Genomic DNA, 10038 nt, shown 5'->3' on the forward strand with positions numbered 1-10038 from the left:
ACTTCCTAAAATTAGTAAGGCTTAATGCCTCAGAAGATTATCTTTCTACTGAAGTAGTTGAAATCACTGAGATGACTAAATTCATGACCATCCAATGGAATATTTTTGAGAACTGAAGCAATCTTATTAATAATCACCACATGACAACAGATATAAAATACACTCTTTGGTGAAAATCTGAGTTTATGTCTACTCGAGAAATCACTGACATGTGAAATGAGCCTTGAAATGAGTACATTTGTTAGACAAAGATGGTGGAGCAGTGTTTCAAACACAGGCGATAGGGTCATGAAAAGCAGAAAAGTCTAATGACTGTTTAGGAAAAGTACAAGAAACTTAGGATGACTAAGATAGAGGCTTTGTGTTCCACTGCAAGAAAAGATAAAGCTGCAGAGCAGTTATTTGTAATCAGATGTAGAGGACTGTGAATGTCAGACTAAGGAATTTGACCTTAGTTTAGTAGAGAGTGAGAGTCATTGAGTGTTCCAGGGAAAGATGACAAAACAAAATATGGTGAACCAAAGTTTAAATAAAATTAGTCTGGTCATGACAGTCGCTGATGGGTCATGGGATGCAGTTGGAAGCTGGATGAGATGGCTCAGGTGGGAGGTGACATGCTTGACCTAAGAGGTCTAAGACTTGACCATTACAGACTAGAATAATTTAACTTAATTATGTAGTTCAGAGCAATATAAGAAATGTCTTCAATTTGTTTTCAGATTTTTCACAATTTACTTTATTCGCTAATCCTTCATAATCAAATATATCTATTACCACTTCTATCAAGTACCTTGACTCAATACTCTTTTATGACACCTTCACATTACCAAATATTCTCTTTGCATAATCTTTAAAATGTCACATCTTTCATAGATCAATTCCTCATTCATAAAATTTCAGAAGGTCCCCTTGCTCTTATGTTGTTCAAACACACTACCCCTATAATAAAGATTATATTTATTATTGAGCAATATCCATTGGCTTGAGTTTTCATAATGCTAACAGAGTTATTTTATTCCTTTATTCATCACTTCAGTGCACAAGTTGTCATTTTGAGAAACTCTGCCTAAGAAAGCAACATTTCTGCTGGAGCACCTGACAGGAAGAGATATTGCTGAAGGAGATATACTTTTCAATTAACAAATGGGAAAATAATATGCTGAGATTTATTCAATTCATTACTCAAAACTTTTATGTCTTACTGATTATGTGCATGTTTTTAGTGCCTGTTAACACTGAATTATTTGGGTTTTATATAATTATCTTCTATAAGGTCAAGTCCACGCCTATTTTACAATAGCTATTTGCTATTGTTGATCAGAACATCCTCATAAATATGGTGACAATGATAATTGTGATTTTCCACTGACTTGAGCCTATTCTAACCTATTTACTTTAAAATTTTATTTTATAATTAATTATACTAAATTTTGTGTAATCATTTCCCCTTAAAATATGTTTATTTACCTATAAGCCCAGATTGACTGATGCATTGACCACTCCTTTTATGTATTCTCAGAAGGCCACTTGATAATTTTCTTGGTTGTTTTGCTTTATTTTCTTGCACACTAAAAGTTTCTCTTGCAAATGGATTTCTAATGTAACATAAATCATTTCTCTGTACCACCATTTCTCCAGAATATGAGATCTTTCAAACAAATGTATTTTTCTAGTTTGTTAGTTAAGTTTACTTGCCACATAAATTTGCTGGCAACAAATTCCTTCCATTGCTTTTCTCAAACAAATCACATAGTGATAACATTTTTATAAATCATAGTTTTAAAAACAATCTCATAGCATTATAAACTCTTCAAATTTCCTATCAGTCACTCTTGCCAAAAACTCAATTGTAGTTAATAAATACACTCTTAGCTTCTTGACATATGTGTGGTTTTTCAAACTAATCTTCTTTTGTCTCAATTGATAATAGTTTCTACAAATAATTTTAATAGAACTATATTCATATGAATAGAGCAGAGGACAGCTATTAAGGTAAAACTGGATTTTCCTTGATGAGATGAATAGTTAATCCCTCTACTACATAATTTTTTATTTTTATAGTAAATTATTTTAACTATGTAACATAATTTTGCATAATATACTAGTATCAAAATCTAGTGTATTTGCCTCCTGCCATAGAATATTAATTTATTTTTGATCACATTAAATCTTGGCTTATTCCTCCACTCCTTATGATGTGGAGATATCTAGTATCAGTCTATTATTTGAAAAGGATGGAGGCTACTCTGGTAACAAGACCCCAGCATACAGGAAATTGGGTAGAAGACGTCCTACTCCTCTGATCAAATAGATCATCACCGAGATACTGATAGTCCAAATCTAGAGATCCTTTCAAGAACCCACAACTTTTCCCTCTCAATGCCATATGGACCTTTTGGATCTTTTTCAGAAGATTCAGTCAAAGATGCGAAGTATTGATGTTCCTTTTTTTTTGGCTAAGAAATATTTTATTTATTTTTTTATTTAAATTCAATTAATTAACATAGAATGTATTATTGGTTTCAGAGGTAGAGGTCAGTGATTCATCAGTCTTATATAATACCCAGTGCTCATTACATCACATGCCCTCCTTAATGCTGTATTGATGTTTCTCTACCAACAAACCACATAGTTATCTTTCCATGAAGATATGAAGAGTATGATAGCCCTAAAAACTCCAAAATTCTCATCCCTTCTCAGTAACTGGCAACTCCTTCTCTATTACCAGTACCATGCTATCCCTTTGATGCCAAACTCCTGTCTCCCTCCTCAAAGTCTATGATCAGCACCTACACCAGCTATGTTGTCTCAGAAGGCAGTCTTTTCAAGTAAATCATAGATGACGAAGGAGCAAAGAGAAAACGAATGTTGGTATCAGTTACAGTGTGCTCCTGTCCGCAAGATAATGCTAACAATCTGCTCTGCTTCCGCTTGCTTAGCAACGCTTTTCGCTTTTTTTTTTAAGATTCTATTTATTTATTTGACAGAGAGAGACACAGCGAGAGAGGGAACACAAGCAGGGGGAGGGGCAGAGGGAGAAGCAGGCTTCCCGCCGAGCAGGGAGCCCGATGCGGAGCTTGATCCCAGGACCCTGGGACCATGACCTGAGCTGAAGGCAGAGGTTTAATGACTGAACCACCCAGGTGCCCCGTTAGCAACGTTTCTTAAACCTGATCTCCAAAACTCTCTTCAGCCTTTGCTGAAACTGCCCACTTTAGCCATTTGAACCAAAAGACGTACTGATGTTCAAACACTAGAACTGAACTGTTTTCACTGTAACCTTTATCTAGGTTTGTCAATTATTTTTTTATTTTCTAAAATGTAGTGTAATGAAAAATTTTTTGTTATTACAGTAATTGGACTATTTGAGAAATCCAGTACTAATAGCTTTATTGAAACTTAAAATCTTTAAGAATGGACTTCCTGGAAACAATATTTTTTTGCCAAGACAGTCCAAAATTATCTCAATGAACACAGCTACGAAATTGCAAACTTACAACTTGTGCTACAATTCCCTAAGATTAAACATCAGAAAAAAAAAAATATATATATATGTGTGTGTGTATACATATATATATATTAAATACATGTATTATATATTAAATATATATTGTAATATATATATTTGTGTGCACTATATATATTTAATATATACAGTTTTAATACGTGATTTTTAAATGAAGTAGTCAATTTTTATAATCATGAATCCTTTACATTTAACATATCATCTCACAAAAGCAAAAATACACCATAACATCTTGGATTTCTAATCAAATGAAGGCAGCACTAATATGTACTTGGTGTATTACAATATTTATTGTTTCTATAAAATCAATTCATTAATTTTATTCTTCATAATTATCTCATTATTCAAATGAGGAAATGAAGGTCCAGAATCAAGGTTAATTACCTTCTGAGACTACCCAGCAAATAATTGTGAATAAAAGTAGGACCTTGTTTTTCTGAGTCCAGTCCTCTTTCTATTCTTTGTACCAAGAATCATGTGAAAAACTGGAGAAGAGATACTGGATAAGACCATAGATTTCATAGCATTGGACCATGTTATTTTATAAATCCTCCCTTCAAGCATCACTAAACGTGTAGTTCTTGCATATTATTCTATACTCTAAAATGATGATTAGAATGGTAAGCTAAATTTGCTCTCTGATATGGCCAAAGAAAGGCAAACTGCAAAGTATTTCCACATAGTAAAGGCTAAAGGAATGAACAATCCAGGAAAGACCTTAAAATATATGTCAGCAATAAGTGGTAGTACTAGTGTTTGTGATAAAACACTCCCCTTGCCTAGAGTACAGCTCTACCAGAAAATATTTTTAAAGAGTAGTATGTGGACTTTTTAGGGTCTGTAATATCCTGGAACTCTAATTTCATTCTAAATGCAGAAAATTGACTGGTAGATTTGTATAATTAACTATGACAATAGATATAATTTCACGTTGTCTGTTATCTCCAAAAATAACTTTTGATTCATTACAAAGTTATATATAATGTTTGTACTGGAAAATTTTTTCTTTACTCTTGGATATGGGTTTACATGAAACAGTGCTTGGTTCTGTCCTAACAGTAGTCTAGGCAAGTGGAAATCTCCTAGTACCAGCCTGGTAACAAGTGGGTTTGCTCCTAATTAGGAGCCCCCACACACATGCAAAAAAACTCTGAATGTGCATGTGAATCACCTGCGGATCTTGTTAAAATGTAGATTGTGAAGAAGTCAGTCTAAGGTGGGGCCTGAGACAGTATTTTTACCAAGTTTGTATGATGCTTGCTGCCGGTCTTCAGACCACCCTTGGAGTAGTAAGACTATAGCAAGATCCTAAAAGTAAAGAATTTGAAAGGTCATTTTCAATAAGCTTCTCACAGCACCGTGAATAGAAAATACTTGGAAAGTTCATTGATACTGGGAATTGCAAAGTGTTTGCCAATGCAGCTGCCTTGAATGTATTCTCAGTATAGTGCATTCCACACAGTTGAGGCTAAAGAAATGAATAACCTAGGGATGATCCTAAAACATGGTAGTGATAAATGTTAGAATTAATGCTAGTGATAAAGCACATCTTTGTCTAGAGGATAGCTCCATCCAAACATACTTAAAAAAAATGTAGAGTTTATTTCATTGTATGTCAAACCCAAACCAATGCAAAAATATTCTGCTATGTTTAATTTCAGGGGAGAAGTCTTTGCACACACTAAGATATGTTTTATTTTTTTTAGATAATAAAAACTGTATACTTTAATATAGCTTTTCTTCTTATAGTCACTCAGAAACTTGAGACATTTTTATTTATTTTTAAAATTTTTTTATTAACATATAATGTATTGTTTCAGGGGTACAGGTCTGTGATTCATCAGTCTTACACAATTCACAGCGCTCACCATATTACTTAGACCTCCCCAATGTCTATCACCCAGCCACCCCATCCCTCCCACCTCCCTCCACTCCAACAACCCTTAGTTTGTTTCCTGAGATTAAGAGTCTCTTATGGTTTGTTGAAACTTGAGATATTTTTAAATGTTATCATAGGTATTAATTCTGAAAGAAGTGACAAATATAATTTAATCTTATTGCTTCCTTTAATTTCTATTCTTTTATATCCCTAACACTCTTATTTTGCATTATATTTAACCTTATAAGTGTCTCCAAATAGTTCTGGAGGTAATCAGGAAAAGAAGAGAGGAAAGAGAAAATAACAAAACAAAGAGGGAGAGGGGTATAGGAGAAAGAAAAGAGAAAGGAGAAAAGAAGGGAGGGGGAAAGGGATGGAGCAAGAAAAGGAGGGAGAGAGGAAGGAATCAAGGAAGGGAAGAAGGAAAGGAGGAAGAAAGAGGAGGAATGAGGAATGGAAGGAGTTAGTTTTTGACCTTAGAAGATGAGGGACAAGTCTTGTCTTTTCTTTTTCTCTTCTTTTCTTTTTTTTTCCTTTTCCTTTCCTTTCCTTTCCTTTTCTTTTCCTCTCTCCTCTCTTTTCTTTCTCTCTCTCTCTCTTTCTTTCTTTGTTTTTTTTTTGCTTATGGATATCTAATTGCTCTAGTGCCATTTCATGAAAATGTTATCTTTTCTCCATTGAGTGCTTTTGCAATGTGTGTCCAAAATCAGTTGTGCATATTAGTGTGGGTCTCTTTCTTGGTCCTCTATTGTATTGCACTGATCTGTCCCTCTGCCAATATCACATGGTTTTGAACTGTAGTCTTCAAAGTAGCATTCCTCGTACTTTATTCTTTCTTTTCGAAGTTGTTTTAGCAATTTAAATTCCTTTGCATTTTCTAACACATTTTAGAATAATCTTGTATATAGCTATAAAAATGTCTTTCTGGAATTTTGCTTCATATTGCACGAAACCTGTATATCATTTTTGGGAGGACTGATATCTTTACTATGCTGAGTCTTCCAATCAATAAATAAAGTATGTTTCTCCATTCATTTAGATTTTCTTTGTTTTCTTTCATCAGAGTCTTCTAGTTTTCAGTATATATGACATGTATGTTTTGTTAGATTTACACCTTAGTATTTCATTTTTTGGGCAATTGCAAATAGTATTGGAATTTTAATTTGGATGTCCACTTGTTAATTAAAAGCACATAGAAATACCATTGATTTTTGCAAGTTTACCTTACATCTTTTTTTTTAAAGACTTTATTTATTTATTTGACAGAGAGATACACAGTGAGAGAGGGAACACAAGAGGGGGAGTGGGAGAGGGAGAGGCAGGCTTCCCGTGGAGCGGGGAGCCAGATGCGGGGCTCGATCCCAGGACCCTGGGATCGTGACCTGAGCCGAAGGCAGACACTTAACAACTGAGCCACCCAGGTGCCCCAAGTTTACCTTATATCTTGTGAATATGCTAAACTTACACACTGTAGGTATATTTTTATGCATTCCTTCATATTTTCTACTAAGACCACCAGGTCATATGCAAATATGGTCAGCTTTATTTATTCTTTTCTGATGTATATGGTTTTTAATTTTATTTTTCTTATCTTTATCATTTTCTTCTTTCTGCCTGCATTGGGTTCATTTTGCTATTTTCTGGGTTCTTGAGGTGGGGACTGAAATTACTGATTTGAGACTTTTCTTCTTTTTTAACATATATAGTTAGTGCTCTGCTGTCTCACAAATTTTGATGTATGGTGTTTTCAACATATTTTATTATTTCTCAATGTTCTTAGATTTTTCTCTAGCAAAAAGATTATTTAGAAATGTGTTATTTGGTTTCCAAGTGTTTGGAATTTTTTCTCTTATCCATCTATTATTGTTTTCTGGTTTGATTTCATTGTAGTTGGTGAACAATTTGCACAATATTAATTCTTTTAAATTTGTTGAGGATGGCCATGGATATGGTGTATGTTGGAAAATCTGTGGCACTAGAAAAGAATGTGTTTTCTGCTTTTGCTAGAGAGAGAGTTCTGTAAAAGTTATATTGGTGGGCTGAAACTTTCTAATTTTTGTTTGTTTCAAGTGTGTTTGTTATAGTTCACTGAAGCATTCTTATGATGGCTTTTTTAGAATGTTTGTCAGATAATTTTACTATCTCTGTTGTCTCAGTTGTCTTTTTCTTTAGGTTAAGATCTTCCTGGCTCTTAGTATGACAAGTGATTTTTTTTGAAAGCTGGAAAGTTTGGGTATTATGTTCTGAGACTCTAGACCTTTTGTTCTAGCTAGCTTCTGACATTGTCCAGCAGGAGAAAGGATGGTGCTGTCTTCTTACTGCATGTGAGAGTAGAAGTCTAGCTTCTCCACTCCAGTTCTGTTGACACTTGATACAGATATTCTCCTTACTGTTTAGCAAGGGTGGGAGCTCTGGGTTCCAATAAGGCCTCCACTGATACCTCCTAGGCTGTAAGAGAGAGGGGTGCATTTGGCTTTCTGGGATACCAGCCTCTTCAGCTCTGAGTCTGTGATACATTAGTTGAAAAGAAAACCAAAGGAATTCACCACTGTGTCCTTCTTTGGGTCTGGACAACCTTCTTCTTTCAACCTTTCTGAGTCATATATTTGTTTTACATATAATATCCAGAGTGTCTACTTGTATTTAGTGAGACAAATTTGGTAAAACATGTCTATTCTAACTTCCTGGAAACAGAAACTTTTTTTTTTTTTTTAAAGATTTTATTTATTTATTTGACAGAGAGAGAGAGACAGCGAAGAGGGAACACAGGCAGGGGGAGTGGGAGAGGGAGAAGCAGGCTTCCCGCGGAGCAGGGAGCCTGATGCGGGGCTCGATCCAGGACCTGGGATCATGACCTGAGCCGAAGGCAGACGCTTAACGACTGAGCCACCCAGGCGCCCCATGGAAACAGAAACTTTTCTCTCAATGTAGTTTTAATTTGCCTTTCCCTTGTAATATTTAAGGGCCTTTATTATATCTTTTTTGTGAACTTTTTGCCTACTTTGATAACTAGGATTTTGTCTTGTTATCTTCTTGGTTTATGTCTCTTGCCCACTTTTATAACTGGGCTTTTGTATTTTCCTCAGCTTGTAAGGATTCATTACATATAAAGGATCTTGACCCTTTATGTCTGATATATATTAAAATATTTTCTTCCAGTTTTTTATATGTTTATTGAATTTGGTAGTTATGTGAGGCAAGCTTATTTTTAAAAATTCTTATGTAGTCAAATGTATTAATCTTTCATTTCATCTGGATTATGAATTGTATATGTTTTCTATTGCTGCTGTAACAAATTACCGTAATACAAATTTACTACCTTACGGTTCTGTATGTCAGGGATCAGACATAGATACTCTTATCTATGAGTAAAATCAAGGGGTCAACAGGACAGCATTACTTTCTGGAGGCTCTCTTCCATTCCCAGCTTCTACAGGTTGCTCATATTCCTTGGTAATGGTCTCTTCCTCCATCTGCATAGCCAGAATGTCAGGTAAAATTCTTGTCACACTTTCTTCTTCCATTATTATCTCTGTCTGATCTAACTGGGAAAGGTTCTCTGCTTTTAAGAATTTATGTGATTATGTTGAGCTTACCCAGATAATCCAGGAAAATCTCTCCACCTCAAAGTCCTCTCCCTAATCACATCTGCAAATTCCCTTTTGCCATGTGAGGTAACATATTCAAAAATTTCAGGAATTAAGGGTAGATATTCTTGGAGGCCATTCTTTGCCTAACATGTGACTCATAGCTAAAAAGCCCTTTTCTACATCCAGGTTATAGAGGAATTCACCCTTTTTTCCCTCTAATTCTTGTATTAATTTCCTATTGTGACTATAAAAAATTTAGTGACTTAAAACAATACACATTTATTCTCCTACAGTTTTTGAGGTTCAACATTCAGAATGAGTGTTATTGGGCTAACCAAGATAATTATTAAGTTTATTCCTGATGATTTTACTTTTTTGCATTTGCATTTGCCACTTGCATGGTTATCTCCTGGAATGAAAAAGGCTTACATTACAGGAAATAAGTTCCAATGACATGAATGTTTCAGAGAAGACAATAATAAACCAAGATGCTTGATTTAAAACTGAACTTTGTTTTTTAAAAATATTAGAAAGAATTTTTGTATCAATTTGAAAATTATCCCAAACATGTTTTAAGCAAAATTAAATTAGCAAATTTAAACAATTGTGAAATAAACACAAAAAAGTATTACATGTCTAGAAATTTCAACTTAATGTAAAACACCTTTTTGCTATGTACATATAAGACAAATGTACATTAAATTACTTACATTAAAAATTCATTGCTACTTATTAGTTACATTGCCTATTTAATCTCTAAATAAATTATCTAAATGTGTGTAATTTCATTAAAAATAATCCTCCAAAATAATAGGCATTACATTATCCCATTTTCTAAAAGCATATTATACTTAGTTACTGAAAACCTTCTGTAAGAAATTTTGGTTAGGACTGTAATATTTATATACACTCTCAGATGTCTAAATTAAGTCAGGTATTATGAATTCAAACAACAGATATATTCAAGGGGCAAATTAGTTAATTAATTAAATTCTTCCTCTGGGCCTGTATCAATCAATCAATAATGTTTCAGTGTTGTCAAG

Source organism: Leptonychotes weddellii, chromosome 3, assembly GCF_054177405.1.
Source record: "Leptonychotes weddellii isolate Sample4059 chromosome 3, ASM5417740v2, whole genome shotgun sequence".
Lineage (NCBI taxonomy): Eukaryota > Metazoa > Chordata > Mammalia > Carnivora > Phocidae > Leptonychotes > Leptonychotes weddellii.